Genomic DNA, 20,000 nt, shown 5'->3' with positions numbered 1-20,000 from the left:
GATGACTCATCGTAGACATTTTTAGAGAGTTACTTCCCTTTATTTAAAAAATATGCATTAAAATGGAAAAAAAAATGATGGTAAATTATTTTTTAAATCGTAGACTCATCGTAGACTCATCGTAGACGCGCGATAATACCCAGAAGGGCTCGATATGAATCACGACTATAAGATACCCGGTTTTGGTTAAACTGCATTGCAAAATGTGGGAGTAGTTAGGAATCTAAATCGGAGTAGACAGACACACAACCTTTCTTTTTTATATAAAGATATTTGCGTGTGCGCGCGCGCGTGTGTGTATTAGTGGTGTGCACATGTGTGTGTGTAAAACAAAAAGATAAACTGCTTTTAGAAGTTTTATCATGGGCAAAAGAAATAAAATATTTACATTTTTATCAAAATATACTACCGGTTTCCATCGTTTTATCAAAATATGCTACCGGTTTTATAAGACTACTTAGTCATACTACAAGAGAATGGAATATAATTTTTTAAAAAATAGAAATAAATTAATTATTCATAATATTAGCTGTGGAAGTTCACATGGTTTTCTTACGAAGTTTACATGTTGCTGGTAGTTGGTTTCCCTCTCATGGCTCCTGGGTCGTCGTAGTCGTCCTCGATATAGTAGTAGTAGTAGTAGTAGTGGTGGTGGTGATGGTGGTGGTGGTAGTAGTAGTAGTAGTAGTAGTAGTAGTAGTAGTGGTGGTGGTGGTGGTGGTGGTGGTAGTAGTAGTAGTAGTAGGAAGAGGAGGAGGAGGAGAAACATTTAAACATTTGCATTTGTCCTTTACTCCTTACTTAGAATGTTGTCATTAAGAATTGACTATTAGTAGCGATTGTGTGTGTGCATGTGTGTGTGTGTGTGTGTATCTGTGTCTGTGTATTATACTATATATTACAGTAGTGTATTTGTAACTGCATCCTAGGTTCACAGTGATACAACAAACACGGTATTAAAAAAGAACTTAATATATGGCTGTAGGTCCAAGTTTCTATATCATCTGTAACTTAAACATTCTTAAGACAGGGGTCGCTGATGGAAAAATTACACCTCGTATTAAGGTTCAATAACATACAGCGTTTTTCTTACTTCCACTTTGTCTTACGCCTGTGATATGCCCAGATCTTTAAAAGAATAAGGAAAAAATAATTCAATTTTGGTCGCTTCTCATATATTAATTCAAGCCACTTTGTATCAAGTTACTCTGAGATTCACGTCCAGAATCGATCCTCGAACAATGATGATTGATGGTGAGAGCTTCGCTCGGTCGGATGATAGGGTGGTAATATATTCCTCTGAAATTAAAAACAAAATTTTTAACACTATATAAAGCTTTTAATATAGTTCTGGCTCTGTAATGTTTTTTTTTTTTATTTCTGGGAGAACTAAGAACAACAATTCATACTAACAATTCAGAACCAAATTGAGAGTAAGAATTCAAAGAATTTAATCCGATTATCAAATTTTAATTTTGATTTTGTATTGTTCTGGTAATCTTTCGTTTTATTGTTTTCACTTTCTTGTTTCTTTCTTTCCGTTGTATTTTGTCCATTAATTATTAAAATACACGTTAAACAATAATAGATTAAAATTACTTACTGATTTGATTAAACCGCTCTGAAATAATTCCTTGGAAGCTAAATAACGTAGCGAAGTAAATGTTGTTGGAAAAGACAATGAGTATGTTTTTCAAAGACTGAAATGCCCGACATATTCTTTGATATTAATATAAAGAGAACTAGCATGAAAATCAAAGGGAAAGGCCCCGAAAGTGTGTAGTAGTAGTAGTAGTAGTAGTAGTAGTAGTAGTTAGTAGTAGTAGTAGTAGTAGTAGTAGTAGTAGTAGTAGTAGTAGTAGTAGTGATTTTTCTATTTGCCACAGGGTCATAGACGTGGGTGTGGGCCATTATAAGAATAGTTTACAATTTGTGAGGGCGTTTACATAAAGATGGAGGGAAAGAAAGGGAAGTAGTAGGTGTAGTAGTAGTAGTAGTTGGTAGAAGAATAATTAGGTGGGGATAAGAGAGTGGAGGGGGAAACAGTGTAAAGAAATTCTTTCAAACGTGTATCAAGGAATAATTATTTTGTTGTTATCTCTGAGAAAAATGGAATTCACGTGTTTGTTAAGATAAATAAAAAAAAACAATATGAAGTAGTAACAGTAATTTTGGGGTGATGGGCGAGGAGGGATTCGATTCTTTTCTTTTTCACTTTAAAAAGTAATACCAGTTGTTATAATATTAATAATAATGATAAATTCACTCTCAACAACAACAACAACAACAACAACAACAATAATAATAATAATAATAATAATAATAGTTCATAACTACAAAAACAATAATAATGATGATGATGATGATGATAGTAGTGAGTAGGAAGAGGAGTAGGAGGGTGATGATTTCAACGTTATAATAGTAATGTAATTTTGTTGTTACCTTTATAATAATCATCATCATCATTATCATCAACACCATCATAATCATCAACATCATCATCATTATCATCATCATTATCATCATCAACATCATGAAGAGGGTGTTTTCTGGAAGAAAACAAAGACGCATTCCTTCATAGTGCTAATGGAAAATAAATCCCATAATAATAGGGTGATGTTATTTGTTTCTTTATTTTTATTTCATTTTGCTACCATATTTTATTTTATTCTATCTTATTTTATTGTGTTCAAATGGAGAAGAAATAACAAACAATTACTATTGTTTTCAAAAGTCATAATCAATAACGGTACGTGAGCACTTATAGAACACACCTACAAACACTCGCTACTCACTCACACATGCGTATATATACGCACATACATACACAAGCATGTGTGTGGCTGTGCATATGTGTGCTTATATAACGTAATATAATTATATCCATATATATATTTGTGAATGTGTGTGTGTCTATGTGTGTGTTTTTGTGAACGTATGTATGTATGTGAATATTAATGCGTCACTATATTTCGAAATTTGTGAGTGTATGTGTGTATACATGCATATATATATATATATATATATATATATATATATATGTATATATATATATACATACATATATATATATGTATATGTATATATATATATGTATATATATATATATACCTACTTGTGTGTAGATGATTTATATATATATATGTTTATCTCTATGCATATATATATATATATATATATATATATATATATATATATATATATATATATATATATATATTATGTATTATGTATGTAAGTATACGTACATACATATATACGCACACATAATGAACACTAAACTGAAAATTGTGACATAAAAAACTGCATAAATTCATGCATACATTCTTGCATACTTACATACATGTACACATGTATGCATGTATCTATACGTACACACGTGTGCGCGCGCGCACGCACACACATACACAACACTCCTGTAACAACATGCACATACCATACATACGTACATACATACTCGTGTGCATCCTCATATATATACATCCGCTTTCACATACCTGCATACAAATGCGAATACACACATATATTATCACACGCACGCACAGCAATTCCTAATATATCTCATTTAAGTAAGCTTGTTTACTTAACATAATTCTTTTATAACAATTATATATGTTTGAAATTTGGAAACCTGCTTACTTAATTTTTTTATTGCTCTTTTTGGTTTTATCTACCTTCCTTATTTGTCTCGTAAACACGACAGCTCTGCGAACCACCATCGCCGCCATTTTGTTTTTTCTGTTATTTTCGTTTTCACGTTGAGTTAGTTACCAACTTATTCTTCCTCGTTAATATTATACACATTCTATTCTGCTACTACTTATTGTTACAGTTGCTTTTCTTATGTGTAACATCCGGATACAGTATCCAGATAATAAGAATAACATTTATTCATTAAATAATATCTAATCGGTGTAGGGAGAAAAGAGGGAGAATTTTAAAGTACTGATGAGAGAATTATTAAGTTAAGTTACAATTTTGTCACAAATAGATGTGAAAATTATTATGTTTGAAAATATATGTCATTGACGGTAATTTTTCAGAGATGTGATCAGCATGAAAAACAATTAAATTATAGTTGACATATTTAATATGGTGAGCACAAAGAATGTAATTAAAAATAATTAAGCAGTGATGGAAGGACATTAGCTCAGTGACAAATATGATTGTAATTCATTTCAGCAAGAACAAGAGAAAACTCCGCTCATGTTTCACTCTTACTATATATCTTCTGCAAGGTTTTGACTTCACCTTTCTGATAAGAGAATTACTAAGATACATAATATTGTGCACTATACGTGCAAGCGTGAAAATTTATCATAGTTAAAATAATATTAATAGTAAACTCGTAAGTTTTTACCGTTCTTTTGTCGTTGAGATAGGACTTCGCGACATTTCAGACAAAATACTTCTTCAAAGAGAGATCGAAATAGTTTCTTACTTTTTTTATATGTTTCTGTTTTTAGTCCTTGGTCCATAGGAATTTTGGACAAAGTGGAGAATGCTAGTAAGTGATTGAGAGTTAGTTGTCAAACATGAAATCCGCATGAAAACCATAAGCTGGTTTAATATTAACTTATCTAATGTAAATAAGTACAAAAATCTAATTAGTACTTATGCGTATGGGAACAGACTACATTAGCTCAATTGTTTTCAAATACCTGCTCGTGGATAATCGATTTATATCTACTCAAACGTTCTGTTTTTGCTTGTTTTTTTACTTGAGCAGTAAATTAAATACTACGTGCTTCAGATCATCGTCGTTGTCGTCACTGTTACGTACATTAGTCTATCTAACTGCAAAAATATCTCTTATTATCTGTCATCTTTTAAGTGCCGTTAAAAAGAAACAAAGCTGTGCTTCAATTCCGTATGTTTTAGTTGTTGACGTTGCTCTTTTACTCTACTGACACTCCTTATCGAACTATCATCAATTGTATTCTAGAGATGGTTATACCATTACTGTTTTGCAAATACTGTAACTTGTACTTGGACTACAGTATGCGATATACCGAATTTAATAGATAGTAGAGCATAAACAGAAGGAAACTCAACTGGTATTTCTAGCAAGTTTACCTTACTTTTACGCTTTCCGATCAAATTCCATCTGAGTCGACTTTCAACTTGGGTCAATAAATCTACAACGAGAGATGTACTGATTTCCATTGAATTAACCACTTTTTTCATGAAAGTGTGTGCCTTGTGCCAAAGTAATAAACGATTATTATTAATAATGCATTAACAACATTAGATCGTGGAAGAATTGTTTTAGCCCTTAAGGAACACAAAAAAATTGTTTTATTTCCTTTTCGTTTATTTCGTGATAGCGTGGTATATAATAAAGTGTCGAAGTTTTCTTTCACTCTTCATCGATCTTCATCGATGTGGCACAATACCACTACATTTGTTGTAAATTACCTATTGGGAAATGTTTACAAGCCTCAAAGAGTTTCTTCCTCGTGTGTGGGTGGATGCCAGTACAATATATAAAGTAATTCTTTCATGTTTGGGTTAGTCAAAAAAATAATGTAATTCTACTATGTTTGATCATTTGGTGTGTGAGTGAAACTACCTTTTTCAGTTTAGACCTATGGGTCTATTGTTGTTTGAATCTTAGACTTTTTTCACTCTCAGATTTATTTTAATATCATTGTTTTCTCATATAAGCAATAGTGATTTGTATTATTTCTCACATGCGTGTGGGTTTAAAACATTTGGAGACGTCATTTGAAATATATTTATAAATAGCTAGTGAAAATATATGTGATAGATATTGGTTTCGCATTTTGACACAAAACCACCAATTTTGAGGGAGGGGTTAAGTCGGTTACATATACCCCAGTGCTCAACTGGTACTAATTTTATCGACTCTAAAAAGATAAAAGCAAAGTTGACCTCGTCGAAATTTGAACTCAGAACGTAAGGATTGGTGAAATGCGTACTAATGGTTGTACCAGATTGCTCCCTTTGTGTTGATAACTATTAAATTAAGAATAGCGTTGCTATTTTTAAACTTAATGCTGAAAATTCAGAAGTCCATACTTACATACATACTACATACATACATACATACATTAGTCTAGCGATCTATCTAACTGCAGAAATATCTCTTATTATCTGTCATCTTTTAAGTGCCATTAAAAAGAAACAAAGCTGTGCGTCAATTCCGTATGTTTTAGTTGTCGACGTTGCTCTTTTACTCTACTGACACCCCTTGTCGAACTATCATCAACGGTATTCAAGAGATGGTTATACATATATACATACATACAAGTAAACTTTAAAATTGTTAGCATTATATGTGTGTGTGTATAAACACTTATATATACCACGTGCACACGCGCACACACACACATATGAATGTACGTAAATGTATGTGTATATGTATATGTATTAATACTGTATCATTAACTAAAAACAATGAACATTAAATGAAGAAAAGATTCTGTACGACTCCTTTCTTCAGTTAATTGCGATATAATGGTGGCATTATATATAGTTTGGAAAGCCGGAGGCGCAATGGCCCAGTGGTTAGGGCAGCGGACACACGGTCATAGGATCGCGGTTTCGATTCCCAGACCGGGCGTTGTGAGTGTTTATTGTGCGAAAACACCTAAAAAGCTCCACGAGGCTCCGGCAGGGGATGGTGGTGATCCCTGCTGTACTTTTTCACCACAACTTTCTCTCACCCTTACTTCCTGTTTCTGTTGTACCTGTATTTCAAGGGGCCGGCCTTGTCACTCTCTGTGTCACGCTGAATATACCCGAGAACTACGTTAAGGGTGCACGTGTCTGTGGAGTGCTCAGCCACTTACACGTAAATTTCACGAGCAGGCTATTCGGATCAACCGGAACCCTCATCGTCGTAACCGACGGAGTGCTTCCACCATAGTTTGGAAAGCCATCCCCCATACATTTTCAGTCATAGTTAACTTTCTGAAGAATAAGAAATACATAAATACCCGTACACGTGTAAGCATACTAAGGCAAAAAGCATTCATGGAAGAATTATTGAAGTAAATCTAGAGAATATTTTTTGACACTTTTGATATGTTAGGTCCAAGGGTAGCCATGACACAACCCGGCATGTGACCAAAGATATTACAGTCGTGACAACCTGTCTTTTTCTATAGCAGCAACTACATTTACGAATGTACTGTCTTTCGTTTTTCCTTTATATATGTTAGGTTATATTTTATGGAAGAGTTAGCTGTTGTTTCTAGTAGACCAAGAATTCTATGTAGAAATTCCCTCGTTGGTTCGAAGACATCCTTGTTGCTTTCCGTAGCTTTTGGTTTTTTTCTTCTTGTCCTTAATTTGCTTCTTCTGTCTACCTAACTGCCTTCTTTTTCATCTCTTTATTCTTTTCTTCATTTCTCATCTTTTGCTTTTAGATATAAACATCAATGCATGAAAGTATATATGTTATTAATGATATTTTACTGCTGTTGAGGCGGTGATCTGGCGGAATCATTAATGCACCATAAAAAATCCTTCCAACTTTACGTTTTGAATTCAAATGCTGCCGACGTCGACTTTGCCTTTCATCTTTACGGAGTCAATAAAATAAGTACCAGTTGCGCATTGGTGTCGATATAATCGATTTTACTCTTCACTCGAAACTGCTGGTTCTGTGCCAAAATTTGAAACCAATATTTTACTGCTGTTAATAAGGGTCAATGACTATAACAATAAATTCTGACAAGCTTTGTCTTCCATCTGTCTGCAAATAGACTCCAATAAATGATACGACTGAGTTAATATCTAATAAGAGAAAATGAGGTGGGGGTACAATCCCAAAAGATGACAAGAATTAGTCAAAGCGTTTAGGAGGAATTAGTCAGAATGTTTAACAAGGAGGAGAGTAAGAAATAAGGTTGTAAGTGTTAATGCTGGGGAGACAAAAGGTAAATAAACTGCTTAGATTCGTACTATATTTATCGACCCTTTTCGGGGTCGAGGAAACGAAAAACGTGGGTCGATTCTTCCATCAGTCTCTCCTTCCGTTTATCTCTCTCTCTTTCTGGATTGTTCCTGTAACTCAAAGCTTTGTCCTTGTCATGACGTGTCACTCTGATTCTGCCTGAGAATTACGTTTAAGTAAACATATCAGTGGAATACTCAGCCACTTGCACGTTAGTTTCACGACTAGGAATTCATTTGAATCGAACAACTGAGTGCTTATCATTGAAATCGAAGGAGGATTTCTTACCTCTTACTTTAGCGGAGACATAATTGTTGTTTTTGTTGATTTAATAACGAGAGAAATGATAAAGTACTAACAAACTTGACATTGTTTTATATCATCTTCAGCCCCATTAAAACAAGATACCAGTCAGGTACCAGGATGAATGTAATAAGTTCTTCCACTTCGTTCGGAAGTTTTCCATTTATAGTTGGATGAAATGTCACAATTCCGTTGCCTACTTACCTATGCTGGATGTAATAGACCCTTCCATTCTATTCAGTTGTTTCCGATCTATTGCTGGATGAAATCTCAATACATCTATTTCTTTATTACCCACAGGGGGCTAAACATAGAAGGGAGAAACGAGGACAGACATAGGTATTAAGTCGATTACATCGACTCCAGTGCGTAACTGGTACTTAATTTATCGAAGGATGAAAGCTACGATGTAAACGGTGGCTTTTAACGGGTGGAGAGCTGAACCATCCTGGGGTACAGAGGATTCGTAATGTAGAATAGCGTCTGAAAGTTTAACACACCATAGTGGGTTACACCATGGTTCCTCTGCTTTATGGCATAAGTAGGAAGAAAGTGAGAGAAAGTTGTGGTGACAGAGTACAGCGGGTTTAACCTCCTCTCCACCCGCCGGAGCCTCGTGGAGCTTAGGTGTTTTTGCTCAATAAACACTCACAATGCCCAGTCTGGGAATCGAAACCGCGTTCTTACGATCGCGAGTCCGCTGCCCTAACTACTGGGCCATTGCGCCTCCACCTCAGCTGCTGTTGATAAAACTTTAACATGCCGTTGATCAAATGCCTGTTTGAAGGGACCCTTCAGTGGCCGGTGATTAAACTAGGCCATCGACACCTAAGTGGGATTTGAACTAATTACACAAAGACCTGGAACATATTCTACAATACATCCTGTCAGACGCGCTAATAATTTTGCCAATCTGTCACCCTTAACTTCCATTTTATTTAACCACTTCGAAAGAACGAAATGCAAAGTTGACCTCATTGGGATCTGAACTCTGAGCGGAGAAATCTAGTATGAATACCACAAGGTGTTCTATCCGATGCTCTAACGATTCCACCAATTTGATAAAAAAAATTGTGCTGGTCTATCTTAGAAATCATTTTATCGTTCAGAATAACTTATATTATTGCATTGTCTTTTTTTCTTTTTTTTACTTTTACTTCGTCTGTTCTTTCTGTTGTTTCTAACGTTTATGATGATGATGATGATGATGATGATGATGATGATGATGATGATGATGATGATGTGGTGGTGGTGGTGGTGGTGATGGCGGTGGCGGTGGTGGTGGTGGTGGTGAGTGGTGGGCGGTGGCAATGCTGGTGCTGGTGCTCGTGTTGGTCGTGGTGGCGCTGGTGCTGATGTTGGTTGATAATGACAATCATGATGATGATAATGCAGAGGAGATGGTTGATGGGGATAAGGTGGATAGGATGTAAATACTGTTGGTATTGGTGTTGGTGCCGTCGGCGCTGTCGGTGGTGATGTAGGTGAGGGACGCATTTTTGACGATGCCATTGATGTTGCTGATGTAGAAGTTCTTGATGGTTCTATTGAGAATACAAGAGAATCGATCAAACCGCAGCCTTTCAATCAGCTAGATGTTGGCCGTCTGGCATTTGAACTGATCGTCTTCTCTAATGAGCAGATTGCACACACAGCCGCACACATACACATACACAAACACAAACACGCCCACTCACACATATACAAATGCGCTCACACTCACACACACACACACACTCACACACACACACTGAAATATATTAATTAACCCATTTTTTTTTTCTTTTTTGAGATGTCTACATATCGTTATCTTCTATTTATATGTATGCTTATGCATGTACGTAGGCACAGACGGAAGACATGCAAAGAATCGGAAAATGGCAGGAAAGAAAAGTAAGATAGATACGATATACATCTAAACTTATATGTGTGTATACATATATACATATATGAACTTTGGAAATCTGTTTATGTTACTTAATTATCTACATTACTTCATGAGTATAGCCTCAACCACTAGGATGTCTAGAGAGCTCACATGTATTTTAGCTGATGAGTACGGGACACGTTTATATGCTGTAATTTTTACAACTTTTAATAAAGCCTGTCCTTGTATGAAACGATTGTACTAAAAACCTATCCATTCTTGTTGCTTCTTTCTCGCTTACATATATATACATATATTATATATATATATATAATTGTGTATATATATACATATATATACATGTATATATAATTACATATATATATATATATATATATATATCATGTACATATATATATATGTACATATATACACATATATATAATTACATATATAAATATATCACACACACATAATATATATAGATATATATATATATATGCATATACACACATATATGTATACGGCTGTGAGTACGTATATTTATGTATACATATATATATGTTTGGGCAAACTTGTGACTGTATGTATATACATATATATATATATATGAATATATATGTATGTATGTGTATATATATACTTATATATATATATATGTATGTGTGTGTGCCTGTATATATATATATATATATATACATTAATACATAATGAATATATACATTTAAATTTATATTAGTATATGAGTGTGTGAATGCGTGCTCGTTGTTATATATGTGTGTGTATGAGTATAGATATAAATATATATAGATATATGTGTGTATGTGGTATATATGCATATATAAGTATGTTTATACGCATACATTTGCGCATGCATATGTATATATACATACATACACACATAGTACATGCATACATATATTATTTATTCACACAAACAAGTATATACGCGTTCTCATCTATATGTACATGAATGTATACAGACACACGCTCGTGCATACACATACACACACAGCACACATACACACACACACACACCACACACACACACACACACACACACACTCATACATACAATAGAAACCCTAGTTAGCAATTCTAAGAGTTGTGTGAAAAGGTCGGTAACAGCGATAACACTAATGTCTCAATATCCTCCAGGGAGTTGGCTGTGAGTGAAACAAGTCAGAGTATTAGCCAATTTGGATAGAAATTCTTGTAATATAATACCATGTTAATTAATTAATATTACTACATCAGGAAGATCTATCCGCGTTCACACATGCGCGCCACTTAATACGCTAATATATGATTGGTTTTCGATTAAGTAGGTTTGTATATTTCTAGCTGCTTAAGGTAATTTTAATGATACATCTGTTTAACTTAATGTTCCTAACTATATTTGATGATTACAGGACTTCTGAAAACTATGTAAATAGATTACAATAGTTTCTTGCTACCGCTACCAAGCTAACGGGTTAAGTCGAACACAGTACTGCAATTTGACTAATCAGCAGCTAAAAAAAAAATAGAGATTGAAATTTATAAATTCCTTTCCCAATTAAAATTATTTTGCTTCATTTACAGCACAATGACTTTGGTCGAGGTGGAGTATGAGTGTCACGCGCTTTGATTCCTCAACAATTTTTTTGTTATTGAGCTTTTAGCGGTATTTCGCCCATCGCTACGTTCTGAGTTCAATTTCTGCCGAAGTCAAATTTAGCTTTCATTCTTTCGGAGTCGATAAATTAAGTACCAGTTGATACTGGGGTCGATGTAATCGACTTAACCAATCTCCACCCAATTTCACGCCTTGTGCCTATAGTAGAAATTATTATTATTATTATTATTATTATTATTATTATTATTATTATTATTATTATTGCAGCAAGCTGACAGTATCGTTAGTGCGTCTGATAAAATACTTAGCGGTATTTCGTCTGCCGCTACGTTCTGAGTTCAAATTCCGCCGAGGTCGACTTTACCTTTCATCCTTTCGGGGTCGATTAAATAAGTACCAGTTACACACTGGGGGTCGATATAATCGACTTAATACGTTTGTCTGTCCTTATTTGTCCTCTCTGTATTTAGCCCCTTGTGGGTAGTAAAGAAATAGGTATTTCGTCCGCCTCTACGTTCTGAGTTCAAATTCCGCTGGGGGTCGACTTTGCTTTTCATCCTTTCCTACCATTTGAACACTGGTGTCGATGTAATTGCACGAAATTGTTGGCCTTGTACCAAAATTTGAAACCTATTTTTATTATTATTATTATTGAGTGAAAAAGCAATGCTTGCATCAAAGTGACACTGGAGTATAAATATACGAAGCCCAGTATACCCAACATGACGACCCGTCTGATGAGGGCACACCAAGCACATGCATCGCAACTATATCTGCGCGTCATGGTGATCTCATATCAAGATAAACAGCGCATGACCTTGCAGGTGGGGTCCAGGTCGGATTTTCTTCAGGTTGGCACAAGGCCCGACATTTTGAGGGAGGAGGCTAGTTTATTAGATCGACCCCTGTACGCAACTGCCACTTAATTTATTGACCCGAAAGGATGAAAGGCAAAGTTTACCGCGGCGGATTTGTACTCAGAACGTAAAGACAGACGAATGTCCCTGGATAATGTTTGTTTAAGGGTGATGGACGAAACACCCATGTTTCCAGATGTGAATTATTGAAACCCCAAAGAATCCTCCTCAACACATGGCTATGATGTTCTCCCATTACTCCTGCTCGTTATCAGAAATGCACATATCGTCAGCTATTAAGGGACATGCTCAACTGGTTATGGTGAAACAACTAACAATCAAATCTGTGGTACTGAGCAGATTAATTGCTGTAGCAAGACAAAACATGGTTATGATAACACTTCCAATCAGTTAAGATCAAAAGCCATAAGCGCAAAGACAGAATTTGTGACGAAGAAGAAATGGCCAATTTCATCAACCCCGATACTCGATTAGTTGATCAACTCTGTCAGGATGAATGACAAAGTTGATAAAGTCAGCAAAGTTGGCCTAGGGGCATAAACGTCATCAGAGATATCGCAAAGTATTTTATCCGACGCATTAACGATTCCCACAATTCATCACCCATTAGGTCTTTATCCTAATTGTGATATCACATACATATACATAGATAAATAGATTGCATACTCTTCCAAGTATAAGTTAAACTCACTGACAGATCTTCTTTGCCTAATATGTCTATAATCCATTATTGACTTAGCTTAATGTAATACTTATAAACGAAGATACATTAACGGTGAAATCCGTCCAAGTTGAATAATATATTCACTCGTGGTTCATGTAGCAGTGTACTCTTGCGAACTGAGAGACCTTTCTGTAGAATTAATTGTTGCAGAGCAGCAATTAATTCCAATAAGAAACAGAGTTCTGATTTAAAGGAAAAGCTATGAGGGACGATTGTTCAATAAGCTAAGTAAAAGAGACGCAGTTTTCATAACTTTTACTTACCGCCTTAGATTACTAAGAACGATTAAATCGAATGCTCAATTTGAACAGGCGCGGTTAAGACGTGTGTTGGAAGGAAATTCGTGAAATAAGAATTTCTAAGTGAATGGTTTTAATGCGGAGTCAGACAGTGCAGATATAAACAGATGATTATAGAAGGAAAGATGGCTGGGTCAAGCAGCCATGGCGGATGACTGTAAACAACTACCATACTTCGGTGGAACAGAGGCTGTTGTCGTAATGGTAACAGAAGTTCTGAGACATAGTGTTATAAGCATGTTGATGAATAGCTGTTTATCAAGCAACGGATGGCTTTCATTAGGATACAATCTAAGATGTCCGTGTGTGCAATATCAATATCCTATATGTTTTATACCATGATATTGACCTACGCTGGTGTAACAGATCTGCGAGGGAACACTCACCCCCAAGAAAACTTTTATATAATGTTTAGTACTGGTTCATTTTTTATTATTTTGAATTCGGCATTACATTTTCTAACAACATTCTTGTTTATTATAAAGTACAGTATTTTATAAGCTAAGATAATTTGAGACACATTAAGCTACTTTTTCAAGTCGAAAAAATTGTTTTATTTACTTTTCGTGTATTTCATATCAGAACGGTATATGCTAAAGTAGAAGTTATCACGTCGGTTAGAGATATATTGATGTCTAAGATAAGCACGAGATGTCGATTTTTAGAGAAGTCTGCCACGAGCCTAAGGGCTCGTGAAGCAGAGGCTTTTCTGGATTCATTGATTCATTTAATATGCTAATAACTTTTGGCAAAAGTATAAACATCACGATTTCTATCATTCACCTTTACGTTCATCAATAAATCTGCTAGAGAGTATTCTGGTTACGTCGTTTGAGAGATGGACAAAATACTAAACTGTAGTTAGGTTCTTTTACCTTTATATTCCGATTTCAAATCCCTGCTGTTTTCAACTTCGCCTTTCATTCTCGAAATCAAAGTAGCCCAGCCAATTACAAGAGTCGATATAACCGACACTTTCTGTCATTAAAATTTTAGGCTTTGCACCTAAATTAAAAATCGAACCAGCGAGAGAAACTGTACGTAATCGCTCGATTTGCTAGAAATAGCAATTAAATGTCCTTCAAATCACATATCTGGCCAACAACTTGAATTAGATTGTTTGGTCATGGGCTGCCTGCACATAAGAAAACGCTGGAAATTTATCGCTGGAATACCTTTAATCAGTGGTCAACTCGAATAAAGCTGACCGCTGCTAAATAACAACACCAACCACAACAACGATGACATAATTCTCAGTTAAAAAATATATATTAGCAACAGAGGCACTATCAATACCGAGAGGTAATATCTATCCCTACTTAAACATGGAAGATCTTAGAACAAACTATTCTCCGGTAGTCACCATGTGAGAAGCTCTCACAATGGCTTTTTGATTTAAAATGTATTCTTGTTTACATACTAGCCGGGAGACAAATCTCTGTCACCTCTAGCACTGAGATCACCAGATCACCATATCACGTGATTTCGACCTTGTTTGGTGTTGTTAATGGTGGACACTCGACCTCAGTAGTTTATTGGCATTTCTTCCCTTTCTATTTAAAACTATTTCCAACGCCAAAAATATCGGATTACACGCTTTAAAATATTTTGGGGCAGTCTACGTTCCGGTGGCCTAAGTAAGATTTAAGTTCAAGTTCACTCGAGAGGAATGCTTTTATGAGTCTTTCATACTTTTATGTGTTCGAGAAATAGCAGGAATGAGTCTATCCCAATATCAGTAGATGTATGAGACAGCCCCGGCTTACATTCAGTACTTAGCTTATTTTCTGTTCATACTGGGTTCAACTCCTGTCAGAGCCCATTTGTGCTTTTCAGATCACATCGCCTTAAGTAACAGTCACATATTAGGTCTAACACACCAGTTAGCTAAATGTCTGCCGCCATAAAAGTCATTGTTCGTTATCTTGTTAGAAATCCTTATTAAGGAAATTTATTTTGAAACTTACCATCCAACCGCAAATATGTATGTATGTATGTATGTATGTATGTATGTATGTATGTATGTATGTATGTATGTATGTATGGATGGATGGATGGATGGGTGGATGGATAGAGGAGTGGATGGATGGAGAGATATATGTATGTACGGCATACTATATTATGTATGTGATGTTATGTTTTGATAGTTAGATGTATATAGCTGCAGTTAAATGACTCAAACAAGAAAATATGTGTGTGCGCGCGCGTATGTATGTATGTGTGTGTGTGTCTGTGTATGTATGTGTGTGTATATATATATATATATATATATATATATATATATATATATATATATAATATATATATATATATATATATATATATATAATATATATATATATACATGTATATATACATATATATATATATATATTATGAATTATATTCATTGTAGCTTAGTTGATGTTGCAAAGAGGATTAGACAATTAGACAAGAGATAATTTTAACCAAAGGGTAGAATCTCTAGTTAGATCCTTGGTTATTCATCAAAAATGTATTCTGCTTGAAATAGGAATTAAGACGATATAAATCAATGCTTTCATTTTTTCTTTTGCGCTTCTTTAATTTTGTTCTTTTTATTAAAATTGTTTTGTCTGCTAAAGCTTTCTTTGATGTTCAAGAACAAAAAAACAATAAGTGTTGAAAATATCTTTGCAAAAGAAATATGCTATTAAAAGAATCGGTATTTTGCTTGTTTCGAAATAACTATTTTATTTCCATTCTTTTTATAAGGTACGGGTGCTTTTTCTGTAAGAGTGGGTGGGTGTAAGAAAGCATTTCGCTTTATTACCATCTTCAGAGCGATCATCATCATCATCATCATCATCTTCATCATCATCGTTGTCCGTTGTCATCGTCGTCGTCATCATCAACATCATCGGTATCATCATCATTACCACCATCGTCATCGCTAGTTCATAGAAGCAATAACAATAATGTTGACACCATAATTATCAACATTATCATTATCGTTACCGTCGTTGTTGTCGTCGTCCTCATCTTACGTGAATGTCATCATCAAAAGGAATAAAATTCGATTGGATTACAATGATGAGATAAGGATAAAAATTGATGGGCTCTCATGATGAGAAAGCGATAGTGAAACTGAAAGTGTTGTATGAGAAAGAGATAGTGAAAGTGAGTGCTGTGTGAGAAAGAGAGTGGGGAGAGAAAGAAATAAAGGAAAGAGAAAGGAAAAAAGAAAGAAGAAAGAAACAGTGCATTGATAGCAAATGGGTATTCAGTGTCTTGACACTAGCATTAACAGAAAAATTAGGTTTTAACGATATGGGATATAATTTGCCACATATACAGAAAGAAAATGGGACCGTCATATACTGGGAATAAATTATAGGAACTCAGGAATATAGAAAAGAATTTCATTGACTGTGGTAATAAGATGCATTTGGGATTTATTCACATTTAATAAGATTATTTTTGTTATTGTTGTTTTGTCATTACTGTTGTGGTTGTATAATCGTTGGTCATCTTTGAACAGGATCCACGACTAAATCGTTCCTAACGCATTTTTTCCTTTTGTCAGACATTATCTACGTATGACTAGGTTATCCCAAATGTCTTTCCTTTGTTAAGACCGTAGGATTACCATGAAGGAGATTTGGTCTTTATTTCTAGCAGGTCGTTAATCTTGGCTAATTTGAAGAGGTTTACAATGTCAAAGATAAATTGAGGTTCCTTGCTACCTAAAAACTTTATATCGTAAATGGCTGTTCGTTTATAACATGATAATTCCAGTCTTGTTCGCATCTTAGATGTACTAATGTACGCAATTGGCTGAGTTGATACACAACCGAACGACCAGTAGTTGAATCGTCGGTTCGTGTCAAAACAATGATACTTCCTCTGCGTGTGTACGTGATCTGTCGTAAATTTCTTATATCATTAAGTATGAAAAAGCTTCGTAGTGGAATTTTACAAAATATACTAACGAATGAATATTTGTGGGAATTTTAGGTCAGTTAAAATATGTTTGCGACATATTTCAACTTCTAAAAGTAAAAGCAAATTCACTGCAGTTACTGTGGAGAAAACTTTCTCTCTTAAGGTAAAGGGTGCTCAGTGTTGCCCCCTATTTGATTCTCGGAGGCGTTTGTAGGTCTTTGACCGTTATCAGAGGAAAATACCGAAGGGAGGTAACATTGAGCAGATTTTAAAACCGTAGCTCTAACTAGAACACAGTCAACAACATTGACTGAGTGGCACCATGCGACCGCCATGCCTTCAACGTCAGTTCATGCAAAAGTGCAAAGTGAAAATTTACGTGATGTGTGCGATGTTGAACAGAGTGGCATTTCGTTAGACCTCAGATACCTAATGAGCTGCATAGATAAAATATATATACAGGCAGATTAAAAGATAGATAGATAGATAGATAGATAGATAGATAGATAGATAGACAGACTGACAGACAGACAAAAGACAGGCGGGCAGATAGCGGACGAACAGACAGAGAGACAGACAGCCAGACGAAGAGGCAGACAGACAGACAGACAGACAGACAGACAGACAGACAGACAGACAGACAGGTATACAGGCAGGCAGGCAGGCACAGAGACAGAAAGTCATACATACACACAGACAGACAGACAGACGTGCAAGTATCTCATCCGCTATTTTTCCATGAATCAATATCAATTTCTACAAACAACACGACAACCCAATCTATAAAAAAATGTCTGGATCAATGCCTAGACAGATATCTCTATTTACATAAATCCTGCTTCATTTTTCTCGTTTCATCGATCACCTGAATACGTTCTTTCTTTCATCGTTCCTTTCTTTCCTTGTTGCTTTTACTTCAGGCCCCAACGCTCAACTCAGAAATATACACGTATGTGTAAATGTATATGCGTATGAGAGAGTGAGTACGCATGTCTATACACACACGCATGCACGCGCACACACACACTCACACACACACACACACACCACACACACACACACCACACACACACACACACACACACACACATATATATATATATATATATATTATATATATATATATATATATACATATATATATATATATATATATATATATATATATATTTCTTTATTGCCCACAAGGAGCTAAATATAGAGGGGACAAACAAAGACAGACAAAGGGATTAAGTCGATTACATCGACCCTAGTACGTAACTGGTACTTAATGGTATATATATATATTATATATATATAAACATATGCATATACAATAATACATAGGTAGATAGGGCGGTGAGCTGACAGAATCGTTAGCACGCCGGACAAAATGCTTAGTGGCCTTTTATCCGTCTTCACGGTCTGAGTTCAAATTTCGCAGAGGTCGACTTTGCCTTTCATCCTTTCAGGGTCAATAAAATAAGCACCAGTTGAGCCCTGAGGTCGATGTAATCGACCTACATCTCCTTCTCCTAAATTGCTGAGCTTTCGCCAAAATTTGAAACCAATATAGGGATAGCTATAAGGTGGTGAGCTGGCAGAATCGTGAACACACAGGGCAAAATGTTTGGCGGCGTTTCGTTTGTCTGTACGTAATAATTTCAAATTTCACCGAGGTCGACTTTGCCCTTCATCATTTTGGAGTCGATAAAATAACTACCAGTTTAGCATCTCCTAAATTACTGATGTTGTCCCAAAATTTGACACCAATATTTTGATAGACTGGCAGGCATCTGGCAGATAGGCCCATATATGACTTTACCATTATGCACATCCAACCAAAATGCAAATATATGGGAAACTACCACCTGCGTCATCTCTTGTGAAAGGTAAGAGAGTCTAGTTTGCTGGACATTGTTGTAGAGCTGAAAAAGAGGTAATTTCTACTCTTCTCCTCTGGAAGCCATCTACTCGCAATACCAGAGGGCGCACACTCTCCTACCCTGATGTAATCTCCAGAGATACAGGCATCCAGCAACAGGACCTCCGTAATGCCATGATGGACCGTGAAGTCTGGCGTAGCATGGTAAATTCCATTGTCTCGACCACGGTCGAACAATGATGATGATTATGCACGTATAAGTGAAAATAATAAAGCAATTATGGACCATCTTGTATATGTATGTATGTGTGAATGTATGCATCTTAGTGTGTGTATGTGTGTGTGTGTATAAGCGTGCATTGTGCGCATTTTTAAGAGTATGAGTGCAGACCTGATTGAATGGTTAAGAAGTTCCCATGCGATTCCATATGGCAGCGTGACATATTGTTAAAGTGTTTCACCATACTCTAGGGTTCATCGAAGCTTTGCATTTCGAACTGAGCAGTGAGAAAATGTGAATAAGCCAGTCTGGTGGAGCGTTCATGCAATATGCAAATGTTCTTAAGTCAGTGAATAAGGAGTTGGTCGACCTTCTGGAATTTTCATTGTCGAAGCCGATA

At 35.5% G+C, this 20,000-nt stretch overlaps 1 protein-coding gene across 1 annotated transcript in view; it reads left to right on the top strand.

Annotated features, from left to right (window-relative positions):
* Positions 1-20,000, top strand: part of LOC115211596 — a 451,114-nt gene that overhangs the window by 310,556 nt on the left and 120,558 nt on the right. The window lies entirely within an intron of this gene.

This window comes from Octopus sinensis, linkage group LG5 (genome assembly GCF_006345805.1).
Source record: "Octopus sinensis linkage group LG5, ASM634580v1, whole genome shotgun sequence".
NCBI lineage: Eukaryota > Metazoa > Mollusca > Cephalopoda > Octopoda > Octopodidae > Octopus > Octopus sinensis.
The sequence above is the reverse complement of the archived record's forward strand: the minus strand, read 5'-3'. Positions and strand labels throughout refer to the sequence as shown.